The sequence below is a fragment of the Cervus elaphus genome, chromosome 22 (assembly GCF_910594005.1).
Source record: "Cervus elaphus chromosome 22, mCerEla1.1, whole genome shotgun sequence".
NCBI lineage: Eukaryota > Metazoa > Chordata > Mammalia > Artiodactyla > Cervidae > Cervus > Cervus elaphus.
Genome location: NC_057836.1, coordinates 8,097,145 through 8,124,577, shown reverse-complemented (window position 1 = coordinate 8,124,577; position 27,433 = coordinate 8,097,145). Strand labels below are relative to the sequence as shown.

General features: G+C 43.6%; 1 long non-coding RNA gene across 1 annotated transcript in view; it reads right to left on the bottom strand.

Moving 5' to 3' along the window:
- Positions 1 to 17,025, bottom strand: part of LOC122680365 — a 75,558-nt gene extending 58,533 nt beyond the window's left edge. Inside the window, exon 1 of the long non-coding RNA XR_006336687.1 lies at positions 16,733 to 17,025. This is a non-coding gene — a long non-coding RNA (uncharacterized LOC122680365). The remainder of the gene's footprint in view (positions 1 to 16,732) is intronic.
- Between the last annotated feature and the right edge of the window lie 10,408 nt (positions 17,026 to 27,433).

Sequence of the window (27,433 nt, the reverse complement as noted above, 5' to 3'; positions counted from 1 at the left end):
AGGGGCTTATGCCAAGAAAAGGTGGAGAAAAGACCTGGGTCCAGTTATCTAAAGTACTGTACTTCTAACCATTATGGGCTCTGAGCTGCACGTTATTTACCTTCACAGTAGAATGTGCCGTTAATATTCTTTGCTTTAGTTATTAAACCCACTTGGTACAGATCTTAGATACACAGAGAAAATAGTACAGCTACCCCTCCCCAACCTCAGTGAACTACAATGTCAACAGGAAGAAAAGGTCTTGGCGAAAAAAAGAAATGTTAAGTTAAAAAAAAAGAGAAATGAGAAATTCCCTGAAGTCCAGCAGTAGGACTCGGCACAGGCAGCATGGGTTTGATCCCTGGTCAGGGAATTAATATCCTGCACACCACATGACCTGGCCAAAAAAAAAGAGAGAGAAGTAATCAGAGGTACCACAGGGAGAGGAGAGTCTGAAAACAAGTTTGAGGCTGTACTGACCGAGGCAAGTTGTTCTGTAAAGTTAAGCCTCAGGCTAACTTTTAAAATGGACAAGGACATAGTTTAGGGAAGGGGAAGAAGAAGGTTACTCAGAGAATTCAGAGCAGCACTATCAAAGAAAGGTACCAAGTATCAGAACAGAATGATAACTGGTGCTTTTTAAAGTTCTGGTTGAAAAAACATGTAATAATTCTGCTTTGTTGTTTAGTCACTAAGTGGCGTCCAACTTTTTTGCGACCCCGTGGACTGTAGCCTGCCACACTTCTCTGTCCATGGGATTTCCCAGGCAAGAACACTGGAGTGGGTTGCCATTTCCTTCTCCAGGGGATCGTCCCGACCCAGGGATCGAACCTGCGTCTTCTGCACTGCAGGCAGAGTGTAAATGCTCAAGACAAAGAAACAGAAGCTGAAACAGATTCTAAGGAAGAAGAGCTTACCCAGTGTCTGCTTTGTGCCAAATGTAATTCATATATATATATATACACACACACATACACACACACACATACATATATAATCTGTCCTCAAGGTACTTTGGCCAGGAGAGCCCAAACAATTAACTTCATGATAATGACTGGAGTCAGAAAGCTGCAGGAGGAAGAAGGATGGGGTGTTTCCTTACAATGGAGCTGCAGCTCATCAAGCAGAAATTTGAAGGCCTATTACAGGCCGGGCACTCCTGCAGTGTATGTGTGGGCGGGGGTACAGATCAGCTGTTAGAAACTGGCTGACCTCAACCAAATTTGGCAGGCAAATAACTTCTGTCTAGTACATAGTGTTGACCTGTACAGTCTCTGAGGCATAATTTACTCACAATAAAATGCACACATTTGAAGTGTACATTTCCAAGAAATTCAATGAGTTTTGACAAATGTACACTATTGTGCTATAACCACGCCTAAGCAAGAAAAAACATCCCCATCGTCCCTCATGTCAGTTTGCAGTCAGTCTCCACACTCATCACCAGGCCAACCACTGGCCTAATTTTCGTTACTATAAATTAGTTTCACCTCTTCTAAAACTTCAATATAAATGAAACCATACAGTAAGTTCTCTTTCATTTCTTACTTTCACCCAACATGTTTTTGAGATTCATTCACATTGTTGCATAAACCGATAATCCACTGTTTTATCTATTAGTTTATCTTTTGACCTGATGATGATGGCATTTGGACTGTTTCCATTTTTTTTGGCTATTAGGTACTATGAAAATTAATGTGTCTTTTTGTGAATATGGTTTCATTTCTCTTCAATAAACACCAATGTGCAGGATGGCTGGGCTGCATGGCAAGTATGTGTTTAACTTTAGGAGAAGCTGACCAGCTGTTTTCCAAAGTGGTTGTACCATTTCACGCTCCCACCACCCACATATATTGATTCTAGCTGTTTCAAATCCTCACCAATACTCGGAATTTTTTTTTTTTTTTTAATTTTAGCTATCCTTGTGGGTATGTAGTAGTATCTCACTGTGTTTTTAATTTATATTTCCCTGGTAACTAATGATGTTGGGCACCTATTCATATGCTTTCAGACATTCAAATATATTTTCTTCTGTGAAGAGTCTATTCAAACTTCTGCTCATTTTTAACTGGGCCATTTGTTACATTACTGAATTTTAAAATGTTTTACATATTCTGGATTTAAGTCATACATATGTGTGTGTGTATATATGCAGCATATGTGTGTTTGTAATATATCCTTCCAGTCTGTGATTTACCTTTTCATTTTCGTACAACGTATTTTGTAGAACAGAAAGTTTTACTTTTGATAAAAGTCTGACTTAGCAATTTTTTTCTTCTATGGTTGGTTAGAGCTTTCTGGGTCCTAAAACAATCCTTGCCTATTTCAAGGCCACAAAGATTTTCTCTTATAATTTTGCCTATACATTTTATGGCTTCAGTTTGTATATATAGGTCTATGAGTCACTTCAAATTAATTTTTCTGTATAGTGTCAGATAGGGATTAAGACATTTCGTTACATACAAATATCCATCCAACTGTTCTATCAACATTTGTTGAAAAGACTATCCTTTCCCCACTGAATTATGTTTTGGCCTTTGCTGAAAAATCAACTGATCATATATGTCCCTTTCACGAGTCTATTGTGGTCAATGATCAACATTTCTTTTTTATACCAATACCATAGTGTCTTGATTAGTTATACAGTAAGTCCTAAAATCAGGTAATTTAAGTCCTCTAAGTTTATTCTCCCACTTCTAAATAGTTTGGCTATTGTAAATTTTTCATAGTTTCACATACTTTAGATTCAGCATGTCAATTTCCACACACACACCAAAAAAAAAGAGCCTTCAGGAATTTACTTTGTAAACACACTGCATCTTAATAGATTATTTTGGGTCTACTGGATTGTTTAACAACACTGGGTCTTTCAAACCATTAACATGGTACATCTCCACTTTTTTGGGTCTTCTTTAATTTTTCTCAGCCATATTTTGTGATTTTCAATGTAAAAATTTTTTTTTAATTTTTCATTAAATGTATTACTAAGTATAGAAATTTTTTCAATTCAAACTGGTTGTCAACATTTTAATATAGAGAAAATTCACAATTAAAAAAAATCCAGACTTCTGGCTCCCCTGGGAAAAAAAATCAGAAGATCAGCAACTCTGGACCTATATTTCCCAAATGCCAACAATAAATCAACACTGAGTACTGGCTGACCTCTCTAGACAGGGCACGTTCTTCTCTCCAATTGCCATAGTTCCTACCATTCCATATAAAATCTCTGACCCATCCAATTCCATTCATATAAGTTATCTGCTTGGAACCTATAGACAGAGAAAGGCTAGGGAACAAGGGCTGGTGATATGATTAGATCTGCATTTGAAAGTTGGGCTTTGGTGTGGAGAAATGATTATGATCAGAGGGAAGGATGTAAGCAGGAAAATTAGTCAAGAATTTATTGAAGTGGTCCTGGAAAGGGCATGGCTTGGACTAGAGTGGCTTCAGTAGAAGAAATGAGAAGTTGACAAATGAGATAATATTTATACAGTGACTAATAGAAATTGACGGTGGAATGGATGAGAGGATACAAGGATATGTCAGAGATGACCCTTCTGATTTCTGGCTTATGTAACTTTTACAGACAGAAGCACCATTCACAGAAATGGAGGAGAACACTGGAGTAGGAACGACTCTGACAAGAGGAAACGAAGGTTAAAAGTTTAGTTTGAAATGTAAATTTGAGATGTCTGTAAGACAACCAGGTAGAAGTGGCAAAGTGATTTGTATTTGAAAAGATAGACACATTTGGAATCATCAGCATATAGTTAGTACTTAAAGCTATGGAACTAGATGCAATCTCTTACACAGAGAGTAAGAGGTTTGAGGGTTTGAGCCAGAGTCCTGAGAAAATCCCACACTTGGGTCAGGGTGAAGAAGAGCTAGCAAGAGGCTGAGAAACAATGGCAGGAGAGGTAGAAAGAAGGGATAAGGTCTTAGGTGAAAAACTAGTAGCCCCCCAGGCCCCTTTGTCCATGGGATTTCCCAGGCAAGAATACTGGAGTGGGATGCCATTTCCTTCTCCAGGGGATCTTAACCAACCAGGAATTGAACCAGGGTCTCCTGCACAGACAAGCGTATTCTTTACTGCTGAGCCACCAGGGAAGCCTGAAAAATGTCATAGCAAGAAAAGAAAATGGTTCAAGAAAGTGATCGACTATGTTAAATACCACATGAGAGGGAAAATATAAATGAAAATAGCCATTCCTTTTACTGCAATAATCCAGGCAAGAGATAACAATAATACAGTGATGGTCAGTTGTGTCTGGAACTTCCCAAGTGACTCAGTGGTAAAGAATCCGACTGCCAATGCAGGAGACGAAGGAGATGCAGGTTCGATCCCTGGGCAGGGAAGATCCCCTGGAGAAGGAAATGGCAATCCACTCCAGTATTCTTGCCTGGAAAATCCCATGGACAGAGGAGCCTACCAGGCTACAGTCCATAGGGTCGCAAAGAGTCGGACATGACTGAGCAGGCACACACGCACAGTTGGGTCTATCTGGTTAGGCTAAGGTCCCCAGTTATTCAAACACCAATCTAAGTGTTGCTTTTGAAGGTATTTTGCAGATGTGATTAACATTCATAATCAGTTGACTTTAAGGAAAGGAGATTATTTATTCTAGATGATCCAGGTGGGCCTGAATCCATCAGATAAAAGGCCTTAAGAGCAAGAATACACAGAACAACAGTACAAAAAAGATCATCACAACCCAGATAATCACAAAAGTGTGATCACTCCCACTCACCTAGAGCCAGACATCCTGGAATGTGAAGTCAGGTGGGCCTTAGGAAGCATCACTATGAACAAAGCTACTGGAGGTGATGGAATTCCAGTTGAGCTATTTCAAATCCTGAAAGATGATGCTGTGGCAGGGCTACACTCAATATGTCAGCAAATTTGGAAAACTCAGCAGTGGCCACAGGACTGGAAAAGGTCAATTTTCATTCCAATCCCAAAGAAAGGCAATGCCAAAGAATGCTCAAACTACCGCACAAGTGCACTCATCTCACACACTAGTCAAGTAATGCTCAAAATTCACTAAGCCAGGCTTCTGGAAGTGAACCGTGAACTTCCAGATGTTCAAGCTGGTTTTAGAAAAGGCAGAGGAACCAGAGATTAAATTGCCAACATCCACTGGATCATTGAAAAAGCAAGAGAGTTCCAGAAAAACATCTATTTCTGCTTTATTGACCATGCCAAAGCCTTTGACTGTGTGGATCACAATAAACTGTGGAAAATTCTGAAAGAGATGGGACTACCAGACCACCTGACCTGCCTCTTGAGAAACCTGTAAGCAGGTCACGAAGCAACAGTTAGAACTGGACATGGAACAACAGACTGGTTCCAAATAGGAAAAGGAGTATGTCAAGGCTGTATATTGTCACCCTGCTTATTTAACTTATATGCAGAGGACATCATGAGAAACGCTGGGCTGGAGGAAGCCCAGGCTGGAATCAAGATTGCCGGGAGAAATATCAATAACCTCAGATATGCAGATGACACCACCCTTATGGCACAAAGTGAAGAGGAACTAAAGAACCTCTTGATGAAAGTGAAAGAGGAGAGTGAAAAAGCTGGCTTAAAGCTCAACAGAAAACTAAGATCATGGCATCCGGTCCCATCACTTCAAGGCATATAGATGGGGAAACAGTGGAAATAGTGACTGACTTAATTTTTCTGGGCTCCAAAATCACTGCAGATGGTGATTGCAGCCATGAAATTAAAAGACGCTTACTCCTTGGAAGGAAAGTTATGACCAACCTAGACAGCATATTAAAAAGCAGAGACATTACTTTGCCAACTAATTACTTTGCCATCTAGTCAAGGCTGTGGTTTTTCCAGTAGTCATGTATGGATGTGAGAGTTGGACTATAAAGAAAGCTGAGAGCCAAAGAATTGATGCTTTTGAACTGTGGTGTTGGAGAAGACTCTTGAGAGTCCCTTGGACTGCAAGGAGATCCAACCAGTCCATCCTAAAGGAGATCAGTCCTGGGTGTTCATTGGAGGGACTGATGTTGAAGCCGAAGCTCCAATACTTTGGCCACCTGATGCGGAGAGCTGACTCATTTGAAAAGACCCTGATGCTGGGAAAGACTGAGGGCAGGAGGAGAAGGGGACGACAGAGGATGAGATGATTGGACAGCATCACCAACACAATGGACATGGGTTTGGGTGGACTCCGGGAGTTGGTGATGGACAGGGAGGCCTGGCGTTCTGCGGTTCATGAGGTTGCGAAGAGTCGGACACAACTGAGCAACTGAACTGAAGAGCAGATTTCTCAGAAGGAGAAATTTCACCTGTGGATACCAACTTTGGTTTCTGCTAAGTTCCAATCTGTCCTCGACAGTCTAGCCTATGAATGTTGCAGTTGCCTAACCAGCCACCACAACAATGTAAGGAATAAATCCTTACAATAAACCCCTTAATCTCCTACTGGTTCTGTTTCTCTGGTTGAACGCTGACTGATACAGATTTTGGTATCTTGAAGTAGGGTGCCGATATAACAAATTCTTTAAAATATGGAATGGGACTTTCAAACTGGATACTGCATGGAAGCTGGAAAGATTCTGAGAAGCTAATTTAAAGAGCTTAGATTGCCTTAAACAGATTGTTCGTAGAAATATGGATGTTGAAAACACTCCTGGTAAGAGCTCAGAAGGAAGTGAGAAGCACAACAGATAGAGTGTATCTCATTTAAGAGAATACATATGTCATCATAAACAAAAGCTGGTAAAAAAACAAACATTAAAGGTGATTCTGGTGAGAGCTCAGAAGAAAATGAGGAACATTATTAAGAACCAAAGGAAAAATAATCCTTTTTAGACAGTGGCAAAAAAAAAAAAACTTATGTGAATTCTGTCCAGGAGTTGTGTGAAAAGGAGAACTTGGATATTTAGCAAGGATAAGCAATGAACTTCAATATTTAGCTAAGGAGATTTTCAAGCATAAAGTTGAAGGTACAACCTAGTTTTTTCTTGTTGCTTATGGCAAAATGCAACAGGAAAGATAAACAGATGGGCAAAATGTTAAAAGAAACCAGGACATGATGATTTGGGAAATTCTCAGCTTATCTAGATCACAAAAATGCTAAAATTAGGAGATACCCTCTTAAGAAAACACTGCTGTGGAGAAAAAGCCAAGAGTGTGTCTGGACAACCTTTCACTAGCGCTCAAAGATTACACATGTGACTCAGGGATCTCTCACCCAACCACCTAAGCAGAAGCTAGGAAGCAATATGAGATTGGAGGACCTTCTTGTCTAATGACAAGAATCCCTGAGACATACACAGGAGACTCAAAAGGTTTCTGAGAATGTTTTATCAGCAGAAACACTGCCAGCTTGGCCTGAAAGGGGCAGAAAGAGAATAAAGTAAAGAAAGACTGTTGGACTACCAAAATTCTACAGGCAATTTAACTACTAATAAAACTACTCAGCTGAAAACATGCACTACCAACCCTTCAAGAAAAAGTAAGGATAATTCTAAGAACTGAGCCTTGGGCCCAGAAGCCAGAGCCACAGGCCCAGAGGGCAGGGTCCCTAGCCACAGAATTTTACATCCAGGCTTTGCAACCTGAGAAATTTCCCCTGCTGAATTCTGAAACTGCCTGGAATCAGTGACACACTTATTCCTTGTATCTCCTCCTTTTTGGATTTGGGAATGTCTGTGACAGTCATATTTTGCATGTCCCACCACTATATTTTGGGAACACATAACTTGTTTTCTAGTTTCCCAGGCCCACAGATAGAAATTTTTCCCCAAGATGGATCACACCCAGAGTCTTACACCCGATTTAGATGATGAGATTTTGCACTTCTGAGCTGATGATATTTAGATGAGATTCTGGACTTGATGCTGCAATGGGTTGAGACTCTGGAATGTCAAAATGAGATGAATGTATTTTGCTTCTGGGACTAATATGAACCTTTGAGGTTCAAAGGGCAGAATGCGGTAGACTGAAAATGGTACCATAAGAGATATCCACATCCTTCATATCCTAACTCTAGAACTTGTATGTCAGAAAAGGGGGTAATCTTTGCAGCCATGATTAAGTCAAAGATCTTGAGATGGAGCAGTTATCCTGGATTATCTGGGTGAGCCTTAAATGCAATTTCTTTATAAAAGAGGCAGGCAGAGACGGGACAAACAGAGGAGAAGACGTGCAGAGAGACATTTGAAAATGCGGGCCCTGAAGACTGAAGACACACCACCTCAAGCCAAGGAATGCCAGCAGTCACCAGAAGCTGGAAGAGGTGGGGAACAGACTCCCCTAAGACTTCTAGAAGGACTGCAGCTCTGCAGCTGACACCTTGATTTCAGCCCAGTGAAACTGGTTTCAGACATCTGACCTTCAGAGCCGTGAGAGAATAAATATGTACTGTCTTTTTAAGACACCAAGTTTCTGGTAATTTATTATAGTAGCCACAGGAAACTAATACAGATGGCTTAGACAAGGGAGGTGGTAAGAAGTGATCAGATCATGCATATGGAAGAAGCTAAGAGGATTTGCCAATGGAGTGAATGTGAAGTGGGAAAGAAAGAGAAGATGACTCCAAAGCTCTAACCTGATTAACCAGAAGAAACATTACCACTTTACTAAGCTAGAGACAACCCAACGGCTCAGCAACATGCAAGTCAGTAGTGGCCTCACTGAAAACTGTTCTGGTAGAATATGGGGTTGGACACCAGATTAGAGAGGGTCAGAAAATCCAGAGTACATAGAATTGACTGTGAATATTGCTCTACTCTTTTTCTGGTTATTCATCCATACATTGTCCTCCCCCTCCCCCAGCTCCTATCTTTAATAGGCAAAACTTCAAGTAACAAGTCAATTTTCAATTGGGCCAAAGACAGTAAGTTCAGGACATTGTAATTTAAGGCAAGGGAGGACAGGTTAAGAAGAGGAGGTGAGTCACTTTCATTCATTCAACAAGTGTTTACTGAGCATTTATTATATGCCTGCCAAGCACTATGCTGCATGCCAGGAAAAGAGTCATGAAGAGACAGCCTCTTGAAGTTTACGAGAAGAAAAACATAAAATAATTACACAACTATTCAGCTGCAACTGGGACTTGTGTTACAAAATTCTGGGTGCTATGAAACTTAACATGAACTACATGCCTATTATGTGCTAAATGCTTTACATGTAACTTTATTTACTCCTTACACCTACCCTAGGAGGAAACAGAGATTGAGAAAGATTAATTCCCTTGCCCAAGATCACAAAGCCAGTGAGCAGTAGAGCCACAGTTGAAAACAGGTGCATTCAACTCTAAAATTCATCACTACTATCTCCAAACAGCAGGGAAAGTCTACTAGGCTTTAAAAAAAAAAAAAAGAGTGGCCAGGAGGAGGAGGAACTGTCATGCAGATAAAGTTTTGAGAATTCCTGGTCTAGAAAGAGCTTTCTAAGCTCACTTGATGAAGGTGAATTTTGGAGGGTATTCAAAAATCCCTTAACACTCTCCAAATAGAACAAAAGGTTACACTATAATTATCTCAGTTTTATTTAGGCACCCAACAGGTTATTAAACACGTTGAAAATAAAATGTCATGAATAGCTTGTTCAAATCCTACAAGTCATACCCAGTTTTCACACATACTGTTTCTGCTAGGTTCACCTTCAGAATCAGCTTTCAGGTGAAAGCCAAAAGAGGGGAGAGGGGGAGGTCAATTATGCTACAGAGTGACTGAGTCATGAAAATGATTAAATAAATAACTGATTCAATGTATACAAAGATTCATGACAGATATCACACATATGAACCACACCATTCTGCGAACTTCTACTAAGTAAAGGAAATAATTTTAAATGTATTTAATTTCAAATTACTAGCCTATGATCTCATTATATTCTTGGCTCCCTATTATTCCTATTCCAGGACCACACACCCCGCACACCCTCAGCCCAGGAAAAAAAAAAAAAAAATCTGAAGAGAAAGGAAATATCAACAAGATAATGTGAAATGATTCGCTGAATCCATAAAATATAATTTAAAATACCACGACATCTTTGCCTTCACTGCATGACCTCAGGGCATTAAGCTGGTATGTAAGAATTAAAGAATGTAATGCTCCCTGGATGGAAGCTTCACTTCAAGTGATTGTTCACAGAAAGTGATTATAACATGTATCAAGAATAAGGAAGAAAATAGTTCTAACTCTTCATTTCTGAATTGTTTCCCCAGCTCTACCTTAAAAAAAAAAATCCAAGACAACATATATGTGGCAAATTTTAAAAGATTTTAAAGATATCTATCATTTAATGAAATGTAAAATCAACAATAAAGCCAGTGTCAACCACGATAACACCATTCTAATACCAACATGCAATATGGCCTGTCCTAAAGTATGAGAGGGCAAATTTCCACATTCCTGTCAATTCTGTGGTAGTGAAAATATGTACAAATTAACCACGATTAAGAGACTCTGGCATAACTTACACCATTTACAGTTACAAAGATACTGAAACACTGACCAAAAAATTTTAATTTGGATATTTTGGTATGCCCTTATTTAGTAAGTACTTACTGTGCAACTTAAGTGAAGTCACTATTACAGCCTTCCATTTCAGGAACGGCAGTAAGATATTGAATGCATATAAGGAATATTCCAAAGAGTATTTTGAGAGCGGCAGCACTGTGATTACTACCATAAAAAATTCTCAGTGTATAGACATTTTCACTAACCATGCAAAAGAAAGTGAAAAGGAACACACATTCACTGGAGGCACAGGACCTGGGGCCTGAGCAACACTGAATGGAGGGGAGTCACCATCTTTCAATTCACAGACAGACCTGAGTTCAAATCTTGACTGTGGGCTTCCTAATTCAGTTCATCTCTCCAAGCTTCCCTACCCTCCTCTGCAAAATGGCGCTGGTACTTATTTCACAGAGCCGGTGGGAGGATTAGTGAGGCAACACAGTGACTAATAAAGCACACGTCACTGTTACTCACCTTTACGTTTCTCCATACTCATGACCACCTCATGTTCTAAGAATTATTAACTCCATTTTACAGATGAGGAAGGCGAGTCGCAGAAGGTTAGGTGGTGAGTCTAGGGTTACACAGCTGATAACTGTTAGTGTCTAGCTCTGCTCCTGCCCTTACACTTGACATGTTACCTCACTAATTATTTTACTCTCTCTGGATAGGAAGTTTAGAACTTTTTTTCAAATTATACCCAGAATACTTTTAACTTTGATATCAAAACAAAGATTTTTTTCAGCAAACCAAACTGAAATTCTCACAATTTCAGAGATCAAAAACCTGAAAATAGCCCACCTGTTTTCAAATTCAGTAACAAACAGAGTATATACTCCAGATTTTGAAATGAGCTACCCAAATTACTGATTACTTGTACTCATTTATACAGGGAATGATTTCTTAATGCTTATTAACAAGAATAAGTATAAGAAGCAAATGAATCAAATATACCACAAAAGGAAAAACACGGTATCTGAAGAAAAGGAAAAAAAATTGTTTTCACAACTCTGTCTTCCTAGGATTCTGCAGGCCTTTTGTTACTGCTGTGTTAGCCTGTCTTAAACAAAGGGTGAGGAACTGCTCCAGCTCAGCCACTAGACGGTTGTGGAACTTCAAATCATTTAATTCCTCAGAGCCTCCCTTCAACTAAACAATGAGAGTTGGACTTGAGTCACTGAACCGCAGAACTGAAGGCAACTTCAGCAAATAGCTCCACCCAAGGCATCCTTGGTGGCTCAGATGGTAAAGAATCTGCCTGCAATGCAGGAGACCCAGGTTCAATCTTTGGGTCAGGGAAGTTCCCTGGGGAGAGGGCATGGCAACCCACTCCAGTATTCTTGCCTGGAGAATTCCATGGACAGAGGAGCCTGGCGGGCTATAGTCCACGGATTTGCAAAGAGTCAGACATGACTGACCAGCAAGTAAGGCACCCTGGCGGGTCAACCAATTTCTGCTTCAACACCTTTAGCGACATCGAGTTCACTTCTCTCTCCTCTTCACAGAAGTGACAAGTCAATAACTTTAAGAATTTTGCAGATTCTTTTGTGACTCAGTCACAAAAGTTCTCATTCTAGGTATTTTTACTTTGGGGTCTAGATCCACCTCTAAGCTCTCTTGAAGCCTGTGAAACTGTAAGAACTGCTTCTGACTAAACCCATTCTGCAGACAGAGGGCCCAGGATCAAGAGGGACAACAAGAGAGTATGAGATACCCTTAACACATTATTGACCAGAGACATATTAATGCCATAGGCATTAGTTTCTGCAAAAATACCCCGGTCAACAATGCGTTAACAGGCAAATTGTGTACCTCCTGAGGTCTTGTTTAACTGTGGAGTTCAACTAATAAAACCACTGCTTTCACTCCAACTGGTGAAATAAAATCTATCAAGATGTAGGTATCTGAACTGGAAAAAGTGATGCTGAAGCAGCAGTGATTGACATCTAAATGCCTCCTTCTGAATACATCATTTTATATTCATTCATCTCTGCCTCCAACCTCATTCACTCATGTCAGTTCTATGTTACTGCCAAAAAGTAATCATGATGATGATGATGCATGTAAAGGTGTTCCACAGACTTGGCATATTTAAGGTTTTCGATCCTCAGAGCAGAATATAAAGCAGGCATCATTATCATCACCATTTTACAGTTAGTGAGTCACTGAGAAGATAAAGTAGCAGAAGTATCACAGTACCACACACAGAGCTGGCAAGCGGTGGAGCCAGGATTCGAACCCAGACGGTCTGGCTCTAGTATTTATCCTCTTAACTACTTACACTCTGTAACTGCTTATCTATCTCTCTGATAAGTGACTGTTTTCTTCAACATCAGAAAAATGACTCCACCTTCACCTTGTACATAAAGATCAAATATTTGTCCTTAGTGTCAATGCTGGTCTAGGCTACTTAAAAACATTCAGGTGGCCCTAATTCAGTATCCCTCTCCACAAATGAGCCTACCATGTCGAAGGCACACAGTAAGCACACAATAAACATTTGCAACTATCTATTCAAAAAATGAAAACTTCCCCAATTCCCTCATCATCCCAAAGGTAATCTTTCCCTCTTCTGAGTCCTTCCCTCCTCTCCCTCTTTCCCTCCCCTACCCCAGCACCCTGTGCTTTCTTCCAACACTTAGCTTTTTCTATGCTTCCCACGATGGCAGCCAGCCTCCAAGCTGACCCTCAATGACCCTTACCTTCTGGTATTTACATCCCTGTGTAATCGCTTCCTGCAACAAGTGGCCTACAGAATGCTGGAGAAAGGATGGTATGTGACTTCTGAAGCTAAGTCATAAAAGACGATGCGGCTTGGTCTACTGGATTACTCGCTCAGGGGGAAGCCAGTGGCCATGCCGGGGGCAGGCAAGTAGCTCTGTGGAGGGGCAAACGTGCAGAGAAACAGAGACCTCCCTCCATAGCTGGCATCAACTTGCCAGCCATATTGATTAGCCTCCCTGACAGAGGATCTGCCAGCCTCAATCAAGCCTTTGGAGGACTGCAACCCAGGTGACATATTACTGCAATCTCTCGAGATCCCCTGAGCCTGAAACCACTCAGCCCATCTGCTCCTGAACTTCTAACTCACAGAACCTGTGAGAGGTAATAAATGTTTGTTGCCATCTTAAGTCCTATCTTTGGGGATAACTGTTACACGGCAATTGACAGCGGTAGACAGCTAATAGCAGACACTTATTCTCTAACACTGGAAGCTCCTTAAGAGATAGACTGTTTTCTCAATTCTCAAAGCTCCCTGAAGCCTGAGAAATAAACAGTGCCCATATTTGTTGAACTGTGCCAACAGACTATTCCCCTTTGTCCACTGTTTCTTTTCTTCCAAAACGTATCCATTTACAAACTATTCCCTATGCCTAAAGTACTTCATCTGTACTCTATCAATGTCCTCCCTTTTCTGTCTCAGAGGCCTTCCGAAATAGACTTCTGAGCAAATGCTATGTCCCAGAACCGCGCTTGAAGCTGACAACAAAACAAACATTCTTGCCCTTACGGAGCTTACAGTCCAGTATATGCCCTTGCCATGGTGGTCTCTCTAAATATAATACAACAATCTTTGTTAACAGGACTTCAAAATCCTAGTTTCCCCTTTGTAAAATTTAAGCATTCAAAAATTGTTTTACCCCTTTCATCGTGTCTATTTAATTGGCTAGATGTCTGCATATGTTTTTCTTTTACATTTAAATAAATATTGAAGCTGCAGTCTCAAGAAAAGTCCACACCTGTTTACTTCCTAAAGTGCCCCCGCTTAAATCTGTCTCCGTATTCTCCATTTTTACTGAATGTTTTCATGGGCCACAATTTTTAGTAAATGTCACATTTATAAGTGTAAAATAAATACCATTTGATTTTTTAAAAATAGCCTATATTTATTATACAAGTCCAAGCAACTCAATCAAATATGAATTTGTTTCACAGAAAGCAATTTTTAACTGAAGTATGTTGTATTATTTAGTACTTCTATAACAAAACAGAATGTTAAAAGAAAAAAAAAGCTCACTACACTTTTAAGTTAGGAATTCCAGTCCTGGCTCTGTCACTCACTGTGTAACCTTAGACAAATTATTTAACACCCTGAGCCTCAGTTTCCATATCCTGAAGTGGAAGTAAAATCTACCTCATAGAATTACTGTGAGGATTAAAGCAATGCATTAAAAGCCTAGCTTGATGCCTGTTACGTAGTGAGCATTGCAGAATGTCAGTTTTCTTTCCCCTTACCTAGGGCTTGTACTTATGGTCCAAACAGTTGTCAGTTTTCAAGTTTAGTTATTCCTCTCTGGAATGATCTTCCTCTCTTTTATCTAATGAATAAAAGATTCAGCTCAAAGGCCATCCTCTCCTTGAAAACCAAAGGAAAAGTTCCCCCGACTCTCCCACACAGTTCTGGGTTTGTCCTTGGAGTTTCTGTCAGTGTGTTATAGCTATCTGTCACTTTGTCTCTCCCACTAGACTGTGAGTTCCTCATGAGGAGGGAACATATACCTCACTCATTTCTTAACCTCAGCTTTTAGAAAAACACCTGGCACGTTACAGGCATGAAACAAAAACTGAATGAATGAATGAAGTCATTACTTAAGCAGTACCCATAATCACTCCTGGGTGACCAAACTTTGTGTTTTTGCCCTTTCTGGGCCGAGATGCTCCTCTGTACTTCTGAATCCCTTCCTCATGGCACTCGACATAGCACTAAGGACGCAGAAAGTCTGCAATAAATACTTTTGGCTTATGCGATACAGAATACTCTCACATGATTTCATGCTAAATAAAAAATGGTATCCTAATGGATGTGGCTTTTGGAAGCCTTTTTAAACAGGAGCTCTTCTTAAGAGTTACTGGCAAAGAACTGAAGCAAATGTTGGAACTATACTACAGCCGGTTTTCCTATGCATGTGTTTTTGAAAAAAGCAGTAATGGTTTGCTTCTTTCTAAAACATTTCATTAAGAAACTGAGGCTCATAAAGCCCTCTGATTCGCTGTGCAAAATGCGAACACCACCAGGCAAAATTTAGCTTAGTAACTTTCAGCCAAAGGTTCCCCACCCTACAGTCATAGGGCCGTGGGCCAGCTGGCTGTCACCTCATCTCTGGGAGGTGGCTGCTTTTCAACAGTAAAACTGCATAAGTGAAATGTGGAGTCTGGGGGATCTTCCAAAGTAAGACATGCAAATTTAACTTCTTATTTTAAATAGAGATTCTGCTTCAGACCTTGGCTTCAGGTGGAAAAGACCCTGAAAAGAGCTCAAAAACTGGCAACTGGCTGGGGGGGGGGGGGCGCATTTCAGACATCTTATGGATTTTAAAGTATGTAAACATATAGGACACTAGGTGTAATTTCACTGCTAGAGTTAAGTGACGTATTTCACATTCCTGTCTACACACACTTCATGCCAAGTATAGGGTGGTAAGCAGTTAACTGTCCACCAAACTGCCCTTTAGTTATGCTGCATAACAGAGAGAAAACAGAGAAACCCTGACAAAGCCAAGTTGTGCTGGGGCTTACACACACATGCTGGTCTATCATGGTTCTCAATATCATAAAAACAAACACTGCTTGGGCCTTTACTAAGGTGGGCAAGCGCGGTGTCAAACATTTTAACTCCTACAACGACCCCATGATGGATACTATTATTACCCCTAATTTTCAGATGAGGAAACTGAGGCCCAAGATTACACAGCTGGCAAACGGCAGGTTTGAGAGTCTGACTCGAAAACTCCAGCCCTAGCAACTACAGAGAATCAATGCTTCTGCATTCTCGCCAGGCTAGGGAATATACTAGAAGTGTCCTGACAAACATTTTGTTGGAGGGGAAAGTTTCAGATCTGCCACATCCCTTACACCTGGCAGCATTCAGGTAGCTACACAGGCGTCAAAAAGTCCAGGTGAGACGTCCTTGCTTGGGAATCCTGGGAACTGCACATGGATCCTAAGGGTCTGCATAAGATCCAGGAGAAAGCGCCCGACAAACACCTGGTCCCTGCAGTCACGAAACGCCCGAGACGCCGCGGGGGCGCGAAACTCCGTGCCTCCACACCCCCGCGGCCCGGCCCAGCCGCGCACAGGTGCACCGACCGCCCGCGACCCCACGCCGCCGGCCCCGGCTCTACGACCCCAGCCTGGGGAAGCGGCCGAGGGGCGAGGACGGCCCACAGCCCGACCCCCGGAGGGCGCGCGTGGCGGGGTCGCCCGAAGAAAGGATGCTCGGGGCGGGGCCGCGGTGGGGGAGGGGTCCCCTGCCCGGACTCTCACTCACCGCCTCGATCTCCTCCCGGGCCGGGCTCCGCGGCGGTACCCGCTCCGGCTCTCAACCGCGCGTGTCTCCTCCCGAGGCTCAGCGTCCAGCTGGGACGCGCGGGGCTGTGGAGAAGTCGGCGCGAGCGGAGGGCGTGCAGCGAGCGGAGCTGAGAGGGTGGGAAGGATGGGACGGTCGCGCTCACCGCTGCCGCCGCGGGGACACCACAGACACGGCCTCGGCCGGCTCCTCTCAGCCACGGAAGCTGCGGGCCCTCCTACCACACCCGCCTCCCGCCCCCCGCACCACGCCACGCCCGCTGGAGGAGTGACAGCAGTGCTGACCAATCAGAGGCCTCGTGGAGGCCGGGAGCCACGGACTAAAAGGAGGGCGGGGACGAGAGGGCTACAAGGGAGGCGAGCGTGGCGGCGGGACTTCCTGTGACTGACGGCCCAGCGCAGCCAATGGGCAACGGGGAGATGACCTCACTGTAGAGGGAAGTCTGGAACTGGCGGAGTGGCGGTGAGGAGGTGGGAGGAGGTCGGAGACGAGCCGGAGGCGGGGCGCTGGGGCCTTAAAGAGGCAGCAACTCACTGGTCATCCAGTCAAGGGAAGGGCGGCGGACCCGGCCAGACCTGGCCAAGTTGCCAAGGGGTCAATCCTCCCAGCGTTTAGTGCATTAATCCTCTAGACCCCATTACAATCCTTCTAGGGGGCTGAAGGATCCCCGCCTGGGGCTCATAAATCGATTACTTACTTTCACGCTTCCCAAAAGGAGACACAATAAATTCCGCACTGGCCTGGAGCCCTGAATTCCCGTTACAGCCCCCGCCCCACCGAAGCCCGTCGTCTCGTTTCTTTGAGTCAGTTTCCACTACAGTAAAGGGGAGGATACCGGCACCCACCTACCCCATCTTTACCGGCCCAGGATGTTGAGATCATTAACAGCAAAAGTGCTTTGGGCTTCAAGAAGAAAAACAGAATTAACCCAAAAGCCTGTATCAGGAGACTTCAGGAAGAGCATCCGTAAAAGGGAGGACTGCACTAGACGACTCTTGTGATTCTATAATTATAAGATGCTGATTGATGTCCTACTCTATCCGGCATCCACTCTCATAGCAAATGGGTGTGGGGTTGGGGGCGGTGCGGGGGGCGGGGGGGGGGTGTCCTGCGTTAGGCGCAAAGGCCACACAGGGACTTGGTCCATGACTTCAACAAGGAGAAAGAAAGCGGGCTAAAAGGGAGAGAGAAACAAGGAAAGCCAGGTTCGCTGCGGTAAGTGCCTTGAGGGAAGCAAGCCATTTGCTTCCCCTCCCCCCAGCAATGGGCGGGAGCCCAGAAAAGGCGAAATAACTCCAACTTGGCCGGGTGGAAAGAGGGGGAAGTGCTTTCCCGAAAGCTTCCTGGGGATGGTGTCACCAGACAGAGTAAGGAGGGGGGAGTAACCTGCAGCTACAGGAAGAAGGGGCTAGACCATTCTTGCAGGTTTAGGAAGGAGCGGCGTGATGACACAGAGGCTGAAAAGAGGCAGATCGTTTTACACCCCAGAGGAATTCTTACTACACCCCCTGCTCTCCCCCAAAAGCCTCCAGAGGCTGCCCATTGGTGTCACTCTCAGAGGAAAGGCAGGAGAGGGTGCCTCTCCCCCTCCGACTGCTGCAAAAGCTGAAGGGGCCCTGGGTCTTCCCAGTTATTCATCTATCTTGTCAGTTTCAAGTTCAGTATCACTGCAGTCATAGAATCTTGTAGTTCCAGGCAGGAGCCCTGTGGTCCTTTAGTCACATACCTTCCTCCAAGGCAAGAATTCCTCCATGAAAGTCCTGATAAAATTATTTATTCAGCAAATATTTCTTGAGGGGGTAAGACAGACGAGGTCATCACTGCCCTGCGGGTGCTCTCTCACCGAACTGGGGGACGTGAAGGCACAGGCTGAGGTGACCAGGCAGATGATCCCCAGCAGCATGACTAGCTAGAGGGCCCGGAGGTACGAGGCAACAGCCCTGCCAGTGGAAATCACCAGGGTTGGGCCAGTTTCCCCAAGGCAAGACCTGGCCGGCACGTTCCCGACGGAGTCTACCTACACTGGGCCTTCAGGAGACAGCCGGGGGGAGGGGGAAACCCAGCTGTGTGTTTTGTTGGGTTGTTTTTTCACTTTTTGGCCACACACCATGGCACGTGGGGTGTTGGTTCCCCAACCAGGAATCGAACCCACGCTACCAGCATTGGGGAGCAGAGTCTTAACCACTGGACGACTGGGGAAGTCCCACAGCGTGTGTTATTAGCCATGAGCAGGGTAACATCCTACTCAGCTTCCCAAACATGGCAAACTCACCACCTCTCAGGCCTCTTCTTCTCTTAAGACAACTTAAATTGTATACATACATGTGTGTGTGTGTGTGTGTGTGTGAATATCATATATATGGTGTGCATATATATTTCTTATGGATGATCTGCCTCCCTCTAGTTTCTGACCGTAAATCCTAACGTCATGCCCTGAAGATAACACAGAGCACGTCTAATCCCACTTTGTCATGACAACATTCCAAATATTTGAAGATGACCAGCAAGCTGCCTTTCCCACACCCTCTTACCAGTCCCCAAAACAACAGGGATTAAGTCCTCCTTGTCACCATTCCTCAGACGATGGTTTCCACACACCACACTATCCTAGTGACTCGGCAGGGGGGGGACATCTTCAGTTTGTCAGGCTCTATTAGGGATACAGACATGAAGATAGAAATGGCTGGTGGTGGGTTTTATTTATTTATTTTTTTATTGGTAATGCAATGCAGGAAGGTTTTCACAAAAGTAAGTAAAATAATGAATCTTGTATCTAGAGCAATTAATGGTTTCTGCTTTCAATTTGACTCTTGTTTTTTCTCTGGATTATACTGTGGGGCTTCCCAGGTGGCGCTAGTGATAAAGAACCCTGCCTACCGATGCAGGAAACTCAAGAGACATGGGTTCTATCCCTGGGTCGGAAAGATCCCTTGAAATAGGAAATAGCACCGCACTCCAGTATTCTTGCCTGGGAAATCCCATGCAGAGGAGCCTGGTGGGCTACAGTCCAGTTGGACACGACTGAGCACAAGCACATCAGGGACATGTGTTATTTTTGTCCTTCCATCAGACATCTTCTCTTCTGGAAAGAGGACCCTAATTTTCCCCTGGGGACCCACTCCTCCCCACACTTGGCTAAGGAGCTGACTCTAACCCAGTCCTGATCAAAGCACTGCTCTCCCCTCCCCACCTCCACCATCTGCAGAGACTGATTTAGAGAAAGGCAGGTAACCCAAGGCGGTACAATCAGAATTCCTGGGCCCTTTGTTGAAACTATCAGGAAGGAGAAGTTCTTGCAGTGAGGCTGCCGAATGGTCCAGTTCTGCACCTGGGACTGACCCGGAGACCACAGGAAATAACGTACTTGAGAATAAAGTCCAGGTGAGAACCTGTGAACTATCAGAGCTGAGACACCGTAAAGGCCACAGCAGGTGACGACTATTGGAGAGCCTGGGTCCAGCCATTTTCTGGCTGACTTCACAGATGTCTGAAGTCAGGGTCCTTAGAGCCTGCCTGTAAGGGAGATTTGGGATTATTGAGGGAGGAAAAATATATAAGGGAGGAAGCTGAACAGGGAAAGGAAAAGAGCCAAGTAAGGCTCAAATCATACTTTGGCCTGATCCACCCCAGAGAGCTCTGGAGCATAAATCACGCCACGTGGTTATCCTCACCATGGGGCCACTTTATGTTCCCCAATATCACTCAGTCACTAGCCATGGGCTCTGAAGGGGTTAAGTTCACCAACGCTAGTCCCTTCAGCTGAGGGCAATTCTCCAGAATTTGGGGCATCTGGGAACCCTTTGCTGCCAGTACAGCAGCTGGGGGATGGGTGAACTGGCCCGTTAAGGAAACTTGGAAGGGGCACTATTTGGGTCTAACCCTGGGGGCCAATTCATTCCCTTCCCACTTGGGTTTTCGTTCACTGAAGCCAAAATGTGACGACCTTAAACACCCAGGTGTGATGAGACCAGCACAGGGCATAGAGAAACCTTGGCCTTCCTTGGTCTGACCCCTCCATCCATGAGCACGCTTCAAGGTTACATTACCAGGTTTAATGGCTGCCCTGACCCTTTGGCTCAAACTAACTTTGTAACCAATCTTTTCCACCTTCTTTCCTTTAATCCTCCCCCGCCCCAGTCTCCTACTAAGCCAATTCACTCTTTTTTTTGTACACCTTTAATTACTTAACACAAATATGGGATTTTTAGCTTAACCCTCCTAGTAATTAGCAGTAGTTGTCATTTCTTGCATTTCCATCCTTTGCTGCAAATTGCTGTAAACACAGGCCAATTCAATTCTGTCACCCATCTAACTTGCCACTTCTAATTTTGCTGCTGTTGCTGAAATGGGCAAATCCAATGACAGAAACCTTCAACAAACTGCTGGAGACCCATTTTCCCCTCCTTCTCATCTGCCAATCCATCACCCTGAAAGATTTACTCCACCTGTCATTTTCCTTGCTGTCTCTCTTCCTGGGGAATCTCTCCAAAGGCATTTCCCAGGTCTTTTTTGTTTGTTTGTGTTTTTTAGCCACACCACATGGTTTGTGGGCTTACCTGGTAGCTCACTTGGTAAAGAATCTGCCTGCAATACAGGAGACCTGGGTTCGATCCCTGGGTCAGGAAGATGCCCTAGAGAAGGGAACGGCTACCCATTCCAGTATTCTTGCCCGGAGAATTCCATGGACAGAGGAGCCTGGCATGCCGCAGTCATGAAGTTGCAGAGAGCCAGACATAATTGAGCAACTAACACTTTCATGGTTTGCAGGATATTAGTTTCTGACCAGGGATTGAACCTGGGCCACAGCACTGAGAGCATGAAGTCCTAACCACTGGACCACCAGGACACTTCCATTTCCCAGGTCTTGACCAGCCCTACCCTCAGCTCTTCTTGCTTTTCCCTGTTTCTTCCTAAGTCTTTCTTCAGGTTGGTCCCTCTCCCTAAATACCTTCTCTTGTATCTTTATGTGTTCGTATCCCAGCTCACATTCCACTTCCTCCAGGAAGCCCGCCACTCTTCCTCCAGTCTAAATGAATCCTTCCCTTCTCTGATAAGCCATGGTTCCAGAGTGTCAAGCACACTGCTAAGCATTCTGAGTGCACTGTCTTCTTTCATTCTTGTGGTAACCTTAGGTAGGTGCTGTTGTGATCCTCATTGCTCCATGAGGAAACCGAGACCGAGAGGTTAATTAAGGAACTCGATTTGCTATCATACAGCCAGAAACTACCACAGTCAGGGTACAGATACTAAAATGAAAACTCTGGCTAAAATTCAATAAACATTTGTTGGCTACACAGAAGGAACTAGAGGAGATATTAAAAAGTGAAATAGACAATCCTGGCCTGCAATCAAGAACAGGGACTCTCAGTTCAGTTCAGTCACTCAGTCGTGTCCAACTCTTTGTGGCCCATGGACTGCAGCATCACCAACTCCCAGAGCTTGCTCAAACTCATGTCCATTGAGTCAATGATGCCATCCAACCATCTCATCCTCTGTCATCCCCTTCTCCTCCTGCCTTCAGTCTTTCCCAGCATCAGGGTCTTTTCCAACGAGTCAGCTCTTCGCATCAGGTGGCCAAAGTACTGGAGCTTCAGCTTCAGCATCAGTCCTTCCAATGAATGTTCAGGACTGATTTCTCTCAGGATGGGCTGGTTGGATCTCCTTGCAGTCCAAACTCTCAAGAGTCTTCTCCAACACTACGGTTCAAAAGCATCAGTACTTCAGTACTCAGCTTTCTTTATAGTCCAACTCTCACATCCATACATGACTACTGGAAAAACCATAGCTTTGACAAGACGGACCTTTATTGGCAAAGTAATGTCTCTGCTTTTTAATATGCTGTCTAGGTTTATCATAACTTTTCTTCCAAGGAGCAAGCGTCTGTTAATTTCATGGCTGCAGTCACCATCTGCAGTGATTTTGGAGCCCCCAAAAATAAAGTCTTTCACCATCTCCATTGTTTCCCCATCTATTTGCCATGAAGTGATGGACCAGATGTCATGATCTTAGTTTTCTGAATGCTGAGTTTTAAGCCAACTTTTTTACTCTCCTCTTTCACTTTCATCAAGAGGCTCTTTAGTTCTTCGCTTTCTGCCATAAGGGTGGTGTCATCTGCATATCTGAGGTTATTGATATTTCTGCTGGCACTATAAATGGCGCCAATCTGAACAATGCTGTAAGGCTGGTAGAAATGAAATAAGAGAAGGGAGAGCTCGTGTCTGGTAGAACCCAGTAAGACCACGTGAAGGAGTTTAGGCTTGAAAGCAGGGAGTGAGGTGCGGCCCTCCAGCTTAGGGAACACTGTGAGGAGCAGCATGGAGGAAGGACAACATGGGGCATACCTGAGCAAGGGAGTTGTCTGGCTTGTTTGAGAGATAAGGCTTTCAAGCCTGGGCAGAGGCCCTGTTGTAAAAAGGAAAGAATGCCAAGACCAGACGGGCATTGAGCTGCTGAAAACAGGATCCAAACTGTGTCTTAAGAGTGACCTGATAGTTGATTGGATTGGAAGGAGACTGAAATGGGGTTGAGGTGATAAGTTAGGAGACCACAACTCTTGTTTTCCAATCAAGAGTTAAATTAGGATCCATTAGGGCACTGGCAATGGCCTTGGATTATTTTTTCCCCTGTATTCTGTAACCACTTTGTCTTTGCTTGTCCCCAGAGATCATAACATCCTTGAGAAGTGTCAAGCACTTGAAAAAAATGTACCCATAATTGCTAAACTGCTAACAATTTCTTGATAGTTAATAAGCACTCAGCAAATGCTGTTGTGATTGAATTGAATGCATGAGCAGGGTGATAAAAATTCTGGGGCTCTGTTTAAATGGTTTCATAGGAACTCAGGCCATGCCTGCAACCCTCTGCAGTATTATGTATGTGCTTAGTTACTCAGCTGTGTCTGACTCTTTGCGGCCCTCATGGACGGTAGCCCTCCCGGCTCCTCAGTCTGTGAGATTCTCCAGGCAAGAATACTGGAGTGGGTTGCCATGCCTTCCTCCAGGGGATCTTCCTGACTCAGGAACTGAACCCAGGTCTCCTGTGTCTCCGGCATTGCAGGCAGATTCTTTCATTCAGCACCTACTAGGTACATCATTCTTTCATTCAGCTCCCCCAGTGGTAGGTACTGACATCATGTTCATCTTGTTTTTTAGTCGCTAAGTTGTGTCCAACTCTTTGTGGCCCTGTGGATTATAGGCTTCTCTGTCCATGGGATTGCCTAGGCAAGAATACTGGAGTAGGCTGCCATACCCTCCTCCAGGGGATCTTCCCGACCCAGGGACTGAACCCAGGTCTCCTGCATTGCAGGCGGATTCTTTACCTACTGAGCCACCTGGGTAGCCCCATACCAGGACGACCCCAGGCAAATCCAGAGGGTTGGTCACCCTATCATGATTCCTGGCCCCACATTACACAAGCCAGGATTTAAACTCAAGTCTGACCAGCTCAAACCCCCATGGGAGTTTCTTCTGGCTTTCTGATCATTGCAGCCAATATAAATATTCTTACTTGGATATTCTGGGGACAGAATCCAAGCATACTCTTATATTGAATTTGGCTCATGTATTTGGAGCCTCCTGGAGACAGTCCCTTGTAGAGAGACAGCGAATCACAAAATGGATGGGTTTTTGTCAGAGAAAAGGAATCCAGCCTGGGGAACATCTTCCCGGCTGACACCTTGAGAGTTCGGCTTTATCAACGGTTCTTTGGCGCCTCCTGGTGGTGAAAAGTTGTTAGTAGCCCCTTACTCAGACGAAAGAACACGTAAAAGGGTGAGAGTGAAACCCAACTGAAACTTCTTACAGCTTGGGGAACATAAAGATTTTGCTTCAAAAATAAAAACTAGCAGAGACTTTTCTTTCTTTTTTTCTTAAATGAAAGCTGACCAACCACGCTGTCATAGGCTAGGGCGAGGAGAATCAGACGCAAACTTCAAGTGGACGCCAAAAGAAAACCCTCAATAATCAAGACAATAATTAAAAAAAAAAAAAGAAAATGAAATTAATGGCAAAAATGATGAGCAAAATATCCAAATTTCAAATACAGAACAGACAGGCTCTGACCATGCATTTGCCCTGCCACGTCTCACTGGCCTTGCCCCAGTCCTGTGAGCACTGGCCCAGGACCCTGGAACCCCAGCCCCTTCGAGAAGCTCTGGGTGGAGGGCTCCTGACGATGGCCCTCAAAACCTCACCATGGGAAATGGAAGTGGTACCTTCAGATGTTCCCGCCAAAGAAATTTCATAGAAAGGATTACATGCCCTGCTAGGAGAAGCCAGAAAGCCTGCAGCAAGCATGAAGTTTCCTTAAGGCTCTTGTTTGGGCATATTTTGAATTCGATGTCATGATATATCCATATTTGATTTTGTTCTGTTTCCTTTTATCGACATATAGACACTTCAGAAGTGTACAGAGAAGGGATATTATCATGACCTTATAGCGCAAAGGATTTTCACAAGCCAACACACACTTAACCGGCACCCAGATCAAGACAGAGAACAAGACCAGAGTCCCCGTCATGCCCCCTCTGTTCACTGCCACCCCGAGGTACCTCTGTCTTGATGTCAACAGCATAGATTAGTTCCATTTTTGTTCTGTGTATAAATGAAATTATACACTCCAAGGTATGTTAAGTCTGGTTTATTTTACTGTGAGCTATGTTAGTGATATTAGGCCATAATCTTTGTGTGTGATTACAGTTTGTTCATTCTCATTACATGGTATGAATCTATTAAAATAAATTTATCCAGTCAGCTGACATGGGTTGTTTCAGCGTGTTGTTTCCGCACACTGTGCTGCTATGAATATTCGTATCCACGTCTTCTGTTTAACATGGACATGTCTACAACAGCCAGGTTCAGCAGAACTTTCTACCTGACCCATAGACCTGCGAAGGCTTCCCTGGTAGCTCAGCTGGTAAAGAATCCGCCTGTAATGCGGGAGACCCTGGTTGGATTCCTGGGTCAGGAAGATCCCCTGGAGAAGGGATAGGCTACCCACTCAAGTATTCTTGGGCTTCCCTGGTGGCTCAGAAGGTAAAGAATCCACCGGGAATGCAGGAGACCTGGATTCCATCCCTGGGTTGGGAAGATTCCCTGGAGGAGGGCATGGCAACCCACTCCAGTATTCTTGCCTGGAGAATCCCCATGGACAGAGGAGCCTGGTGGGCTACAGTCCATGGGGTTGCAAAGAGTCAGATATGACTGAAGCAATAAGCGGCAGCATAGACCTGTGAGCCAGTGAATTATAGAGCGGCTTGGTTTGTGGAATTATTGTAGCAGTAACTAACTCATAGTATACCCTTTTAAAGTCATAAAAATTAATTCTTAGCAAAACAGATATTAAAACGCAAAGATGATTCACCTTTATTGAAATAGAAAAAATGCACACACATGCCTATATTTCTGCTGAGAGTGCATTTGCTGGGTCATAGGGGAGGCATAGTTTCAGCTTTAGTATCTACTACTGGTTAGCTTTCTAAAGTAATTGGAGCAACTGTCACTCAGAGAGTTCTTGTTCCTTCATATCTTTGTCTAGACTTTATGTTTTTTTATCCTTTTTACTTTCAAGTGGAGTGGTATTATACTGTAGTTTATTTGCATTTCCCTAGAGAGTAATGAAGTTAAGAACCTTTCTGTATTTGGCATTTGTATAGCTTCTTTTCTGAAGTGTCTGTTTGAATCTTTGCCCATTTTTCTCTTGGGTTTTCTATCTTTTCCTTATTGATTTGTAATTCTTTTAAAATTCTGACTTTGAGACCTTTATCAGATATATACAGAGAGAATATTTGTGAGTTGTCTTTTTGCTCCCTTAATGGTGTCTTTTGATGAATACAGTTTCTTAGTTTTCATAGAATTCATTAAAGGTTTTTTTCATTCATGATTGACATTTTTTGTTTCCTGTTTGCAAGTGAACTTGTGAAATTGCTCAATCGTGTCTGACTCTTCGCAACCCCATGGACCGTAGCCTGCCAGGTTCCTCCGTCCATGGGATTTTCCAGGCAAGAGTACTGGAGTGGGTTACCATTTCCTTCTCCAGGGGATCTTCCCAATCCAGGGATCGAACCCGGGTCTCCTGCATTGCAGGCAGATGCTTTACCTTCTAAGCTTCTAGGGAAGCCCCCCTGTTTGCAAAAGATCCACCTATTCCAAAGTCAGAGATATTCTTCTATGTTTTCTTCTAAAAACTTTACTTATTTATTTATTTTAGCTTCAGATCTGCAATCCTTCTAGAAATTGTTTTTGGCATGATGTGAGGTATGGGTCATATATATATATTTTTCCATATACGAGATGACCATATACATGTGTTATCTGTTTTTGTTTTCATATAAAAGTAAGTAATTAAATTCCCTTTTAAATTTTATGACTTTCCCCTAATTGTTCAAGTAAAATTGATACAGAAACAGCTGTTTTGAGCACTAATTGAGGTACAGTGTCTACATTCCCTCGTTTAATTCTCTCTGTAATTGTATGAGGTAAGTATTCATATTTCAGTTTTATAGATGAAAAAAGTGAGGCTCAGGGAATTAAAGTGTGTTGAGGGCACAAAGCAAGTAAGTCCAGTCCTTTAACCGGTGTTCTAAACTACCTTGCACAGAAAAATTTCATTTGGAGGATAATTGTCTATTAAGGTACCAGTGTAACATGTTGGTCTATTCACGAG